The sequence below is a fragment of the Ambystoma mexicanum genome, chromosome 6q, assembly GCF_040938575.1.
Source record: "Ambystoma mexicanum isolate Mex_15411 chromosome 6q, UKY_AmexF1_1, whole genome shotgun sequence".
Taxonomy (NCBI): Eukaryota; Metazoa; Chordata; class Amphibia; order Caudata; family Ambystomatidae; genus Ambystoma; species Ambystoma mexicanum.
This window is the reverse complement of record NC_090937.1, coordinates 1212651876-1212666805: the sequence shown is the minus strand read 5'-3', so window position 1 is coordinate 1212666805 and position 14930 is coordinate 1212651876.

The following is a 14930-nucleotide window of genomic DNA, read 5'->3' as shown; positions in this document are numbered from 1 at the left end:
GAGATTTGGGCACAGAAGGCCCTGATGCTGGTACTGGAACTGTATCCTCGTGCTGAAGAAGCCAGAGTGTGTGCTATTCTCAAGTGAACCGCCATGTCCTGCGCTGAAAAGCTGTGGATGAGAAGCCCACAGCCTGAACATCCTGACTTATTCTTTGTGAACACTTCTTTACTTTTCATTAACATTATCCCACACTATTTGTGAATTAGCGGTTAAGGATTGGCAATAGTTTTTTTTAACTTTTTTTTAGTATAGGCCCTTTTTATGTTGATGAGACTCAAATAGGACTGTGTTATTATTATTTGATGGTTGAAGCTTGCTCCCACCTTAGATTTAGGTTTATCACACTTTTGTTAAAAGTTCAATATACACCCTTGAACTGTGGACACTTGGGCCTACCTTCCATACAGGATTGAGTATATTCTGATACAGAGTCTCCCCTTTAAGTGGAGAGTTTATTCAGCTATAGAGTCTCCCCTACAAGATGGATAATTGATTCTGCTACAGAGTCTCCCATTCAAGGGGAGAATGTATTCTGCTACATTGTCTACCCTTCAAAGGGGACAGATTAGTCTGATATGGAGCCTCCTCCATCAAGGGGGAGAGCTTCTTCTGCAACAGAGTCTCCCATATAAGGGGTAGAATTGAGTCTGATACAGAGTGTCACCATTCAATGGGGTGGGTTTATCCTGATACGGTGTCTGCCACTTTTAGGGAGATAGTTTATTCTGATGCAGAGTCTTCGCTTTAAGGGGGAGAGTTTATTCTGGTACATAGTCCCCCCTTCAAGGGGGAGAGTTTATTCTGGTACAGAGTTTCCACCATCAAGCGGGAGAGTTTATTCTGCTACAGAATTTCCCCCTTCAATTGGGAGAGCTTATTCTGACACAGCATCTCCCCTTCAAGGGGCAGAGTTTACTCTGGCACAGAGTCTCCCCTTTCAAGGGGGACAGTTTATTCTGCTACAGACTCTCCCCCATCAGGTGGAAAATGTATTCTGATACTGAATCTCCCCCATCAAGGGGAGATTATATTCTAATACAGAATCTCCCCCATCAAGGGGAGAGTTTATTCTGATACAGAGTCTCTTTTTTCAAGGGGGAGAGGGTATTCTGCTACAGAGTCCCCCCTTCAATGGGGAGACTTTATTCTGACCCTGTGTCTCCCCTTCAAGGGGCAGAGTTTATTCTGGTATGGAGTCTCCCCTTTCAAGGGGCGAGTTTATCCTTCTACAGAGTCTCTCCCATTAAGGGGGAGAGTGTATTCTGTTACAGAATCTCCCCCATCAAGAGGAGAGTTTATTCTGATACAGAACCTCCCCCGTCAAGCGGGAGAGTTTATTCTGATACAGAGTCTCCCTTCAAGGGGGGTGGGGGTTATTCTGGTACAGAGTCTCCCCTTTCAAGGAGGGGAGTTTATTCTGCTACGCAGTCTCTCCCATCAAGAGGGAGAGTGTATTCTGCTACAGAATCTCCCCCATCAAGGGGGAGAGTTTATTCTGCTACAGAATCTCCCCATCAATGGGAGAGTTTATTCTAATACATAGTCTCCGCCTTCAAGGGGGACAGTTTGTTCTGGTACAGGGTCTCCCCTTTAAGGGTGAGAGTTTATTATGATACAGAATCTCCCCCATCAAGGGGGGGATTTATTCTGGCGTAGATTCTCCCCTTTCAAAGGAAGGAGTTTATTCTGCTAAAGAGTCACCCCCATCAAGGGGATAGTTTATTCTGATACAGAGTCCCCCCCTTCAAGGGGGTGGGGGTTATTCTGGTACAGAGTCTCCCCTTTCAAGTGGCAGAGTTTATTCTGCTACGGAGTCTCTCCCATCAAAAGGGAGAGTTTATTCTGGTACAGAGTCTCCCCTTTCAAGGGGGGAGTTTATTCTGCTACAGAGTCTCCCCCATAAAGGTAGAGAGTTTATTCTGATTCAGAATCTCCCCCATCAAGTGGAGAGTTTATTCTGATACAGAATCTCCCCCATTAAGGGGGAGAGTTTATTCTGATACAGAGTCTACCCTTTAAGGGCGAGAGTTTATTCTGATACGAAAATCTCCCCCGTCAAGGGGGAGAGTTTATTCAGATATAGATTATCCCCTTTCAAGGAGGTGAGTTTATTATGCTAATTAGTCTCTCCCCATCAAGGTGACCGCTCAGCAATATTTCAGTAGAGACACCTCTGATTGGATTTTTCCAAAACCCTCCCTAGAAAAGTAAAGACACAGTTTGAAAAAAAAGCTAGACGTTGAATGGTTCAAAATGAGAGGAAATTCAATTCTTGTCATGGGGAAAATTTATTTCACAGGGGGAGATCCATTTCAGAATAAATTCTCCTGGAGAGACTTTATTTCAGAATAAAGTCTATTTCATGACACTGGCCAATGGGGTTGCTTAGTTTGTGGGATATGTTTAAATGTAAATGATAGCGGGGGTCGCTCTCCAGCATGATTTGTAGAACAACATTTTGTTTATGAATGAAGAAGCCTGAGTTTGTACCAGGTTTGTTCTTCAGACGTGTATGCCATTTTGCAAGGTTTCAATTCGTACTTGCAGTTATTTGAATTCACATTTCATCGGTACGGTTTGGCATATTGGAATGGGGATGAGGGCGTATTTGCGGGAGTTAAAGAGCGTGCTTGGTTTGCTACTGCAGTGAACATTGGACGGGTGAGATTACTGAGTCCCGCGCCAACGGTTTCCTTGCCGTTTGTCGATACAAAATAGCGTTGTAGGCACTGAAATAAGCACAGAGACACCTGCTCCACGCGTTTCTAATAAGTGGAAGAAAAAAGCACGTTTGAACAAATGAGAGCAATTGAAATGATGGGGATGGCAACACAGTGTAAGTATTTAAGAATTTGATGCAACAGCACTCCATAGAATCCACTGAGCATTACATGTCTTTGGACTTGCATGGTCGTTTTATGATTATGGCAGTCCTACGATTTGTACAAAATGTTGTCGGAGACACCAGGACTTTTGGTATGTGGCCTGAAGGGGTACAGGGCTTCTGCTATTGAAAGAGATGCAAGGTGACCGGCCAAAGGCATATGGGGACATCCGTTTGGTTATTATGTAGCAGGATCTCAAGGTGGGGGTTTCTATCTGGGATTTCTTTAGCTTAACCACCATTCAGTTCCAACAAAAGAAATGTGAAAGCTTCACTAATCCCCTCAAGCAAAATGGTTACATTGTTTTCCTCTTAAGAGAACTAGCTGCACCAGGGAGTGTCTAAAGATTACGTTGGGACTACTTCTCAACTGAAGCGCCAGAGAATGGGTATCAGCATGGTACGCGCAGAGAAAAGGGGAATTCTGCCAGACATGAAGGGATCACTCGTGTGGAACAGCGCATCTATCTATCTATCTATCTATCTATCTATCTATCTATCTATCTATCTACCTACCTATTTTGATTGTTGTATAGTGCCACATTGTCCATAGGCCTCAAGGCGCTCACAAGGACAGACAACATAGAACAAAGAAAGGCTCAAGCATCCATGCAACAACCGGTGCTATTGGGTTTCCCCTGTGTCGAAGAGGTGCGTCTTGAGTAGTTTTTTTAAATGTGGTAAGAGAGACTTTGTCTTTAATCTGAGGGGGCATAGGGTTCCAAATCGTAGGAGCCCAGTGGACAAAATTAGTACCATCTATTTTTGTCAATGTTTTCCATTGTTGTTGTAGGTTGCATTTTCCCTTTCTTCGTACAGGGGCATTGGTCAATCTCTTTTTCGGGTAGCTTGAGGCAGACCCCGCCAAGCACTTGTAAATCATGACCGAGCATTTGAATTTTATTCTCTGCTGTACCGGTAGCCAGTGAAGTTTTCTTCTGGCATTTGAGATGTTTTCCTGCCTATTTAGTCCAAACACTGCCCTAACCGCACCATTTTGTATGGTCTGCAGTTTTGTGATGTTGCCTTTAGATGTGCCCATTAAGAGGCTGTTGCAATAATCCAACTTTGAATTAATTATTCCTCCTGCGATCGGTGCTAGGTATTTCTCGGATCGGTTTGGGCGTAATTGCCAAATGAGATTTGTATGAAATGCACATGATGATTTTAGGTAGGAGACATGTCTTTTATAAGAAAGATGAGAGTCCATAGAAATTCCCAGGTTCTTGACATGCTCTGACACTTCAATGAAGCTGTTATTAATCTTGCATTTTTTGAATTGTTGGTTTAGCTTTCCTATTTTTGGAGGAGTACCAAGGATTAATAGTTCTGTGTTTGCCTCATTAAGAGCAAGGAAGTTGTTGGCCATCCATTTGTATGGCATTAAATACTTTGTTAACTCTCTGCACATCCTTTTTATATGAACCTGTCAGTTCAAAAACCAATTTGGTGTCATCAGCATAATTTGTAAACTAGACACCCATATTTTTAAGCATGTCACATAAGAGTTTGGAGAACATATTGAAAAGTAACAGCGACAAGCACGATCCTTGCGGGACGCCACATGTCAACAATGTTTTCAAGGAGTTGAAGTTACCTTTCACGACAGCATACATTCTTAGGCCTAAAACGGATTTAAACCAGTTTATTGCTGAAGAGGAACATTTCCCTGTCATTCTTAGTCTCTCGGCCAGGAGATCATGATCTATAAGATCAAATTCTTAAGAAAGATCGAGCAACATTAGTAAGGCAGAGTTTCCCTTTTCAATGATATCAGCGATATTAGCTTGGAGATCCAAAAGCGCAGTCTCCGTTCCATGTTTGGCCCTAAATCCGGATTGCTCACTTGCCATAATTCATTTGTATCCATGAACTTCTGATACTTCAAGTAAGCAATCTTATCAATGATTTTGAGTAAAAACGGCACATTAGTTATGGGCCTGTAATTACCCGGTATTGATGGATCTAAATTTTCCTTTTTTAAAAGAGGCGTAATCCATGCTTCCTTGACGTCTGCAGGAACACAGGCTTCTTCAAATGACTGATTAACAAATTGTACTACCCAAGGAGCTAAGGTGTCTGCATACTCCTTGAATAGGCTGGCGGGCAAAGTATCTCTCTGACAAGAGGATGGCCTTAGTTTATGTATGACCTCCAATACCTCTGCAAGAATTTTCAAAGGAAAAGAGGTTTGGATAATGGTCCAGTGGGTGACTTTTATTTGTCAATATCAATGGGAGAATATCCTTGTGTTCTGAAATCTGTTTTTTCTGTGCTTCGATGGCCTGAGGGTTAGGGTTAGGCATGGGTGGTTTGCATTGGAACACGGGGCTAGTGCAGACTCTAAGCGCTTCAGGAAGCACAGCAGGGTCAGACTGGCCTACCAATAACACAAAATGCAAGTTTGGGCCAGTTCTAGGTTGGGTCCAAATTAGTCACTTTTTTAGCCATTGTGCAGCTACTTATGAAGTGAAAGGGAGTTGGTCTTATTTCTCCACTGGTTGGCATGGGTAATTAAGTTTGTATTGTCTGCGCACTTTGGGTACTTATTAAGTGAAAGGGAGTGCCCTTATTTTTTCCCCTGTTTGGCATGAGTAATGAAGTTTGTATTGTCCGTGCATTTTGGGGCTACGTTCAGGCTGCATTAAAACTTCTCCTTGAAGTGGTGGCAAGGGTATTTTGGTCAGGGGCCATTTACAATATTAGGACAAGGCACATAAATGTTAAGTGCATCTGGAGGGGGTAATTATCAAACACTGGTGCAGAATTGTAATATCAGGAAGAGAATACCAGCAGAGGATAAAACAGAAGGGCACAGTGAACGTATGGCTACAGTGCCTGGCTGCAGCAGCGGGCAGGGGGCATCATCATTACATGGCTGTGCGCATACATGGAGATTAGTTTGAGGGCAAAGAGGAAGACTATGAGGTTGACAGTTCCAAGGTATGTTTCGGGTCCGTTGATTATCTGTCAGTTATATTTTGCTATTATCCTTTTGCTATTATCTCGCTGTTAGTTTATCATCCGGCTAAAATCTATGCAGTTACCGAGTCAGGAAACTGAGCAATCAGTTGATTCTGCTATCTGGGTGCTAAGGTTTGAAAGGTGCTCTCTGCAGCAAGTTCTCCAGCATGGCATAGTCAGAAATATTATCACCATGTTGCCTTCTGACACAGGCTCCTCCAAATCGGCGCAGGGTTTTTTGACACAGGTTCCTCTGCATTGGCCCAGAGATGTTAGGCAAACTGTAGGGCTCTGCAGTGGACAAGACCTAGAGGGGTGCGTTATTATGGCTGCCTTTGCCGCATATTATGGTCATTTGTAACATGAAGATATTGAGGTTATTGGAGCAAGGAGAGAATTTGCAAGAACAGCCAACACCACACAAGGATTGAATGAGAGGAGTGTTCCAGGGGTGGTTCCAAGATAATAAGGAACCAACAACAAGTTGGCTCAATGGGTGGAGCGCTCGGGTAGCATTTGGGGTGATCTGCAAGCCCGAGTCACAACAAGGCCACTCAGTATTTCAGCCTTCCAAGGTCAATAGGTGAATACCAATTGTGGTGGGTGACATTATAGGTAGGGAGATAGGTTCCTTGTAAAGTGCTTGGTGGGGGGGGGGGGTCTCTGGTCGAATAACACATCATTATCATTAAATGTTCAAAGGGAACATGGCATTCTGCGTAACCAGAAGGGGTAACTAAAAGTTTTGCCACTAGGTTTATTGGGATCTTGCCACTTATCACTCATGGGATTTCGGCAGGAACCCTTGACGGCAAAGGCAAATTACGTGAAATGGTGGTTTCATGCATTTACAACATCCCACCCAGTATGCAGGGACGATAGAAGGATGTCACGAGACCTCAGAAAATAGCACCGATCTAAGGCAGCCTGACCTAAGTAAAATGAGTGTTTCTGAATTTACGACTGGGTGACAAGTGTTGCACATTAATAATGCTTCAATTTAAGTTGTTACAGTGAGTGCACTGATTTAATTTGCGCCAAGAGTTATTAGTGAGGAGTATCGAGGCATTGTTTTCTAAATAAGTTATTAAGCAATCTGGTAGGGTGCATTGGTTTATCATTGCAAGCTTTGTGTCACAATAAAAGTTCGTCAAGGCCAACTCAGCATTTCATCCATCCGAGGTTGATAAATGCGTATGAATTTGGTGGGGGATATAGTATGTAGGTGTATATGTTTTTGGTGCAACGCTTAGGGTCAGCGCTAATTTAATAATACATCATCATTACATGGTTGGAAAGAACAGGGCATTCCATGCAGCAGGAAGGGGCGACACATGTTTTGCTAGGAATTTATGGGGGAGGGTGGACAGATCGGCGAATGAGGCCTAAAGTAAGGGAGAAAGCACAGCTTCCACTGGTCTTGAACAGCACTCTTCTATTCCAGGATCACCTGCCAGGACAGGAAGTATGCTGAAACTTGTTGGGCAGCTTTGGCCTACATAAGGAATAAAGATCGGAGCATGAGCAGCACTCCTCCAGTCTAGGATCGCCTACAAGCGCAGGCAGCCGGTGAGACTTATGGTTGGGTAGTTCGTGCCCTACATAAAGATTAAAAAATAAAGGTGGTTCCAAAGGGGGTAGTAAAATTGGATGGGGGAGCCAAAGAAGGGCGTGGATGCTTCTGTGGCATGGCGGTATGCAAGCGGCCAATTGGACTTAAAAGGCTTTTAAGTGAGCTTGGCAATAACCAGGAGTGGTGTACGCCTCTCCCGTGGTGAACCTCCCTCAGAAGCCCAGCGGCAAAAGGTGCTTTAATAAAGGAATAAAGTTCATCTTCCCCCATCAGGAATGGCGCTCCTCCAGCACAGGATCTCCTGCAAGGGCCGGCAGGCTGATGAGTCTTTTGGTTGGCGAGCTGTGGGCTAATAAAATATGGAGATGATTGATTTCAGGGGAAAGTAAGAGCATTTTAATTTGAATAAAGGAATAAAGCTCAGCTTCCTTCGTCTGTAACAGTGCTCCTCCTGGGTCTGAACCTTGCAAGGTCTATCAAAGCAATCAGACTTTTGTTAGGGAGTTTTGGCCGAATAAAATATGGATGATTGCATGGAGGGGGAAGTAAAACAATGTTGATTTAGTTGGCTGGTTGCCGCTTAAGGAGAAATGGTATTTAATGCAAATATAACGTTTAGAACAAAGTATTAATAATGTCACCAAAGTGTAATTGCGGTATTGACAAGCATGAAGTACAGACGAATAGATGTTGATTGATTTATGTATGTAATAAACCTGCAGCCTTTTAAGCCACAAAGAATAAGCTGGCTATGGACATTTGTAATGGATTTGAAACTTATGCCGCGGGTGTTGGTAGTAATACATGGTTACCAGAAAAGTAATGGAATCGAGAAGTGGCCAAGTGCCAAAGTTATGGTCAACAATATACGGAAACAACATGAAAGTAACCTTTTAAGCCAGAGCAACACAACGCTGGTTCATTAATATTCAATACCAGTGCGGAGAGCACTCGATTGAGAGACTGCAAACCGCTTGCTGAGCCGCGCAATGATAGCAATAACAATACAAATCAAAGTAAAACAATATTTAATAAATCAGTTCATGAGCAAGTTGTCTCGCTTCGAAGCAATCTAATAATAATACACCATAGGATGCATCAACCCAGAGGCGTTGCTAGGGGGGGGGGCTAAGGGGGCTATAGCCCCTGGTCTTTTGGTTGTAGCCCCGGATAGAATCTCAGGAGCTACAACCAAAAGGCTAGCTAGCCCCCAGTCCTGACAGTTCCGACATTAGCGTAGCCCCGGGTCTTTTCCAGACCTAGCAACTCCCCTGCAATCAACCTCAAAAGGATAAGGGCCATTCCACGATTCAAACCTCTGATAAAGAGAGCATTGAGGTGTGTGCAGCAAGTGTTAAGTTCACTGAGCTATCTAATAAGCTCACAAGGACTTGATGGCCTCGTGTCTCTGTTGTATTGTACATGATTGTTCCTTGTCACATGGACCTGTATCTCTGCATATGTTTGTCCTGAGAAACAACCATGGAAATATTGATTCTCAGTGCCATTGCATCGATTGTTTCTCATCTTGAATTACTCTGACTGGTTGTGTCCAATGTGGTGACGGGCTGCCATACACGGATTATTAGCATCGCATTCCATAGCATTATCCTGAGAGGTTCTGTGTTTTTCTCATGTCTCATTAATACCTCATCCTTTAACCATGAATCAATTTACTCACATTTCAGACCGATTCGTTTCACAGAAGGAAACGTGCTTCATACCAGCACTGTTTGTGAGCAGACTTCGGTGTTAAACCTGTGAAATTAACTCCGATACTATCTGCACAGTGGCTGTCAACAAAATTCCTAAAAGTGCTTAAATGAAATCTTGTTGGCTTGTTTTCTGTTTCTGTTTCTATGTTGTTATCCTACATTAAAGCTTTGACGACTATCTTAACAAGTAAAACTGGTGATATCGCTGAGAAATGCAACCCAGACCTACGATTCACACAGTTAAATGTCAGCTTCCTGTGAGTAAAAGCATATGAATATATTCATGACTACGCAGATTAGCGCGTGTGCAGCAACCAACATTAAAGACCAGAGTAGCTGCGAATGCAACGAAAGCTTCGCATGTTTTTCAACAGAAATGTATGTATACTTAAATTAAGATTGAAGTTTCCACTCACTCCACTCCCATGCTAAAGTTCTAAAGCTAGTGTTGAGTGCAGGTAAAGACCGGAGCAAATCGTTTCATCTCAATTGTTTATCTCTGTCTATGGATGGCAGCAAAATCATGACTAAAACTGTGAGCATGGTATGATATGATATGTCATTTATAACACGCCTGTACACAAGTGTTTCTAGGCCAAGAAGACGCGGGAAGACAGAGGGCGGACAAGACAAATGATCTTACTAGGCCTTGTGTCATTCAGATCGTGCAACTGCGACAAAAGCAAAGTGCAGGGGGGGTAAGTGCCAGGGAGAGGGAGGGGGAAGTACTATCAGTGGAGCCAGGGCAGCACAGCCCTGGGTAGGTGCAAGGAGGCAAGGGACTGTAGAGGTTACAGTTACAGCCCCTAAGTGCACGGTAGGCCCGGAGGAAGTGCAGGAGAAACTGATCATGGAGAAGCCTTATCCCCAGTGAGACTCTGAGGCTACCAAGCCCCAGTTGGAAAAAAAGGAATGTCTTCAGCTTTTTATGGAACTTCAGCTGGTCCGGCTCAAGTTTGAGAGGGCCAGGGAGGCAATTTCAGAGGGAGGCATCTGCAGAGGAGAGAGATCTAACCCCCACTCTCTGCCTGGAGAAGTGTCTGGCGCTCAGAGAGTTGGAGGTAGCTGAGCAAAGGGCTCAAGATGGAAGGCATTTTGAAAGAGAGAGTTGAATGTAGTGGGGCCCAAGCCCCAGAAAGCCTTGTGGATGATGCAGAAAGTCTTGAACTTGATCCTTGCAGCCATCAGGAGCCAATGGAGATATTTCAGAGCTGGAGATATACAATCCCTGGACTTGAGGCCAAGGATAAGTCTCGCAGTCCTGTTCTGTATTAGTTTCAGAGGGCTGATTGTAGAGAAAGGCAGATTGAGAAAGAGGCTGTTGCAGTAATCAAGCCTAGAGGGAACTAAGGCTTTGGAGACACTGAGCTTCTGGGGGAAGGTGAGAAGAGGAAGAATACCTCTCAGGTGGTGCAGCTGGTATCGGGCCTTCTTGCCAACATCCGTGAAGTGGGGCGAGAAGGAGAGAGTGGAGTCAAAGATGACGCCAAGGTTTTTTTGCCTCACAGGAAGGAAAAGGAAGAGGGCCCAAGGAGGGTGGACAGAGTGAAAAAGGGAAAGCAGAAGCAGGGGTCCCAATGAAAAGGGTCTCCCTCTTACTGGCATTAAGGAAGAGATTGTTGGAGGGGCACAAATCATGAATCACGGAAAGGCAGTCATGAATGAGCGAGAGAGGAGAGGAGGCTGAGGGGAGCCTGAAAGAAAGCTGAGTGTCATCCGCATAAGTGTGAAAGTTAGAGAAGGTGGATATCAGGTGGGCCAAAGGGGCCAGGTAGACGTTGAAGAGCCAGGGTGAGAGCATAGAGCCCCGGGGAACACCACATGTGAAGAGAGAGGTGGTGGAGAGAAAGAACGGAAGTTGGACCTGGGAGGGTCGCTCCAGGAGGAAAAAAGGTCAACCACCCCAGGGCCTCATCCATGACGCCCAGGTTCTCATGGAGTCGATAGATCAGGATGGTGCAATGGAACATGTCAAAAGCAGAGGAAAGGTCAAGGAGGATGAGGACAGAAGGAAGGCTGGAGTCAAGATTAGGGAGCAGATCTTCACGAGTGTTCAGGAGAGCATTTTCCGTGCCACTGGCTGCTCTGAAGCCACACTGATGGTCATGGAGAGAAGCAACAGATTCAGTGTGGAGAGTAAGCTGGGAGATGGCCATCTTTTCCAGGAGTTTCAACAGGAAAGGAGTGACAGAGATTGGGCAATAGTTTGCCGAACAGATAGGATCGGCAGAAGGTTTTTTTAAGGAGGGGGTGCACAAGGGAGTGCTTGAGGAGAGAGGAGCAAGATCCAGTTGCAGAAATTGGCTAAGGCTGGAACAAGTGTATCAATGTGGTCCTTGATGGTTCTGGAGGAGCAGGGGAGCACCTGTTTGGATGACACTTTTATAGATCTGACTTGTCTAGAAACATCGTCAGGTATTGTCAAAGAGAAAGAAAAGAAAGGAGGAGAAGAGTGAGAGGTGGCCAGAGGGGGGCCAAGCGAGGTAACGAGAGGAAGAGGAGAGCGAGAACAGGATGTCCTGAGTTTTAGTGGTGAAGTGAGAAGCCAGAGACATGTAGATGGCCTGGGAGGGAACAGGAGAGGTGGAGACTGCAGAAGGATTGGCCAGCTCATTGCACATTTTAAAGAGTTTGCCCATGTTGTTAAAGGCAGCAGCGATGCAGGCTTGAATGTGGACTCTCTACTTGGACAGGACAGAGAGTCTATATTGCCTTTGGAGCAGGCAGCTGGTCAGTTTGTCAAAGTATGCACCCAAAACCCTCCAATTCCTTTCAGCCACCCTACACTTGCATTTCAGGGCAGCGACTTTGTAGTCATACCAAGGGTTACACTTGGAGGTAGGCTTCAGACTGGTTCACATTGCAGGGGAAAGGATGTCAAGAGTGTTAGCAATAGAAGATGCAGGTTAGCTAGGGCTGTGTCAGGATGTGAGTGAGCTGCAGGAAAAGGAGGAGCAGAGAAAGGAGTGGCAAAACATCCACTGACACACACGCCATGGCCCTAATGAGCGAGAAGGTAGATGGCAGTGCTGGTGTGGGCTTTGCCTGAGGGACCGAGAGTTTCACGTGAGAGGAAAGCACAAAGTGGTCCGTCCAGGAGAGAGGAGTGTTGAGAGCGTTAGAGAGGGCATGTCTGAGGAGATGAGAACATCCAAGGTGTGTCCAGCAGAATGTGTCAGAACAGATGTAGAAGAGAGAGAGAAAGAGAGAGAGAGAGAGAGAGAGAGAGAGAGAGAGAGAGAGAGAGAGAGAGTTGCAGAGGTTGCTGAAGAGGCCAGAGGAGGGATTAGAAGCATCCAGGTGGATTTTGGGAGGTAGAGGCAAGGAGAGACAAGGAGAGGTGAGCCCCTTCTGAGAGGAAGAGGGCAACCTGGTCAGGTGGCCTGTAGATGGTGGCATAATGAAACAGTCAGGGAGTACACAAAGTTGCATTTCTATCTCCACCATTAACAGCAGAAATAGTTTATATCACACAATAATGGCATGGAGCATATAAAATACAAAGAAAAAATTACTTGTGCCTGGGTTGATTCCAAATGAACTCTAAAGCAACTCTAAAACTGACCCTGGACAGAAGCACACAATATCCCTAGTATTGTATTGCTTTGTATATTTATATAGCACTCTTTCCCCACTTGTGTGGGCTCAATGAGCTTTTTCTCGGTTGAACCCCTTGGTGACCCTAGTGGGTGTGGTTGGAAAGTTCTAGGGGGGTTAGTTTAGTAGATGCATGTGTACATGTTGACGTTCTATGGCTTGGGTGGCTGACAAGGTGCGACTAAGCAGCCCAAGAGAGGACAGACACGTGGGTTGGTGCTGGTGGGGGCTAGAGATAGTTTGCTATTGTTCAGAGAGTCTATTTGTGTGGCCAGCTATACCAAATTCCTTTCGGGTGGTGGTTGCTGTATGCTAGTGGCAGAGGTGTTGAGGTATGTCAGATGTTTCAGTCTGGGCGGCTATGTGTGCACTAGACCAGATGTGCTTAGCCGTAGGCATGTGCTATCATGCATGGATGCTTGACCAGGCCTGCGGCCCACGTCCACGCCAGTGGTGTGCAAATAGTGATGGGGTGCTATCCCTGGAGAGGTAATGGTGCACCACCTATCCAAATGGGAAAGGTCCCGATGCTACAGCATATTAGTTAGTTGAAACAAACAACACTCTAAAAAACACTCAAAATCCCACAGGTGAGTACTTAGTAGATCTCACTTTGCTGTAGTAAGAACATTCCCATGGGGAATATCAGATAATATTTTCCTTTATTCACCCACACAGGAGTATTTCCAGTAGATGCACTGGTGGTGCTGGGTGTTATTTTGTATTTTAAAAGGAAGAACAATGAGCAGTGTGCGTAGTGCTCAATGTACCGGCCATAGGACGAGGTATTACTAATTACAGAAGAGAGTATCCCACTTATTCGAAAGGATAACATAGCGCTAAAAGGTTGACCGCTTTCAATGACAGTGGTGAGTGGCTCATCATCTTCAGGACCAGTGATTTACAAAAAATCTAATTCACTGTGATTGGAAGTTCGCGAATTTGTATTACTACATGTGTCCATGAGTCGCTGAGGTTTACAAATGTAATTGTGCTGGCAAACAAATTGTATTTATATATTCATGGCCATAATTGCTGGCATGTAAAGTACTACATCCCATGGGTTGTCAGAGTGCCCTGATACCCCCCACAGCATGAGAGCAGAATTGGAGGGCTTGATGCAAAGAACAATCGAGAGATGGAGAACATGTTACCATACTGCCACTACATGAGTGAAGGGTGGCTAAAATGGGAAGGTCGTTCAATGTCTCAGAAATGGGGCAAGTTGCTTGGTGTCACTTGTGTCACTGTAGTGAAAACAGTGAGACAACTGGCAGGATGCTAAGTCAGACGCTTATCAATTAAGGCACTTAGCATTCAAAATGGGGGTACAATGGTGTTCGAGTACCTAATCATGGTGGTGTTCACACCAATTGCTATTGATTTAGTGGTGATTAAAAAGCACTGCGCCTGAAAGGCTAACGGAAGAGAACGACTGACTGGTACATGCACCCGCATAGTGCAAGTCCGAGATCCGGCAGGGCTTACCATAAGGGAAGGCTGCTGATATGTGGCGTGGACCGCTCAGCATCCATGTGAGTTGCCCGCCTTGTTTGTGATCAGTTGCTAAGGCAATGTGCTATCACACTCACTTAAATCGCTGTGTTGTCGAGTTAGTGACTTACGAGGGCAGCAATATTGGCCTAGTATACAATCTGCTATTAGACGTGCTGGGGCCATACCTGTCAGCTAAGTCTTATTGATACTGGCACAGGCCAGATGTTAGTTCTATATGTGTGCAATTGTATGATGGACAATAGTCACTATGGGAGAAAGCCTCCTTATACGGAGCAGTCACTGCCATTCCGTAGAGCTTGGTGGTAGTACATCTGAAGGGACTCCCCCTTGCTTAAATCTGACAGGCCCAGTAGGACACTGTGTGCTGTGTCGGGGTCCTATCTGGGGTGTCACAGAAATCCTGTGTGACACCTTGCTGACTATCATCATGAACGCATGACAGCCAAATCGTGCCTCTGGATTTCTTTGTTTAGGCCTTTCATGTATGTGTCCAATTGAAAAATCCATTGTCGTTCCTTCTTGAGAAGCATGTTGTTAAAATTGCCACCCCCATCGTGGGAGGTCTAACTTCTCGAGAATGGTCCATTTAAATCATATGCAGTATGGCCATTGCATTAAAATGTGGTACCATAGGTGTTGTGATTTTTTGTGTTCTGACAGATTAACAGAAGAGAAT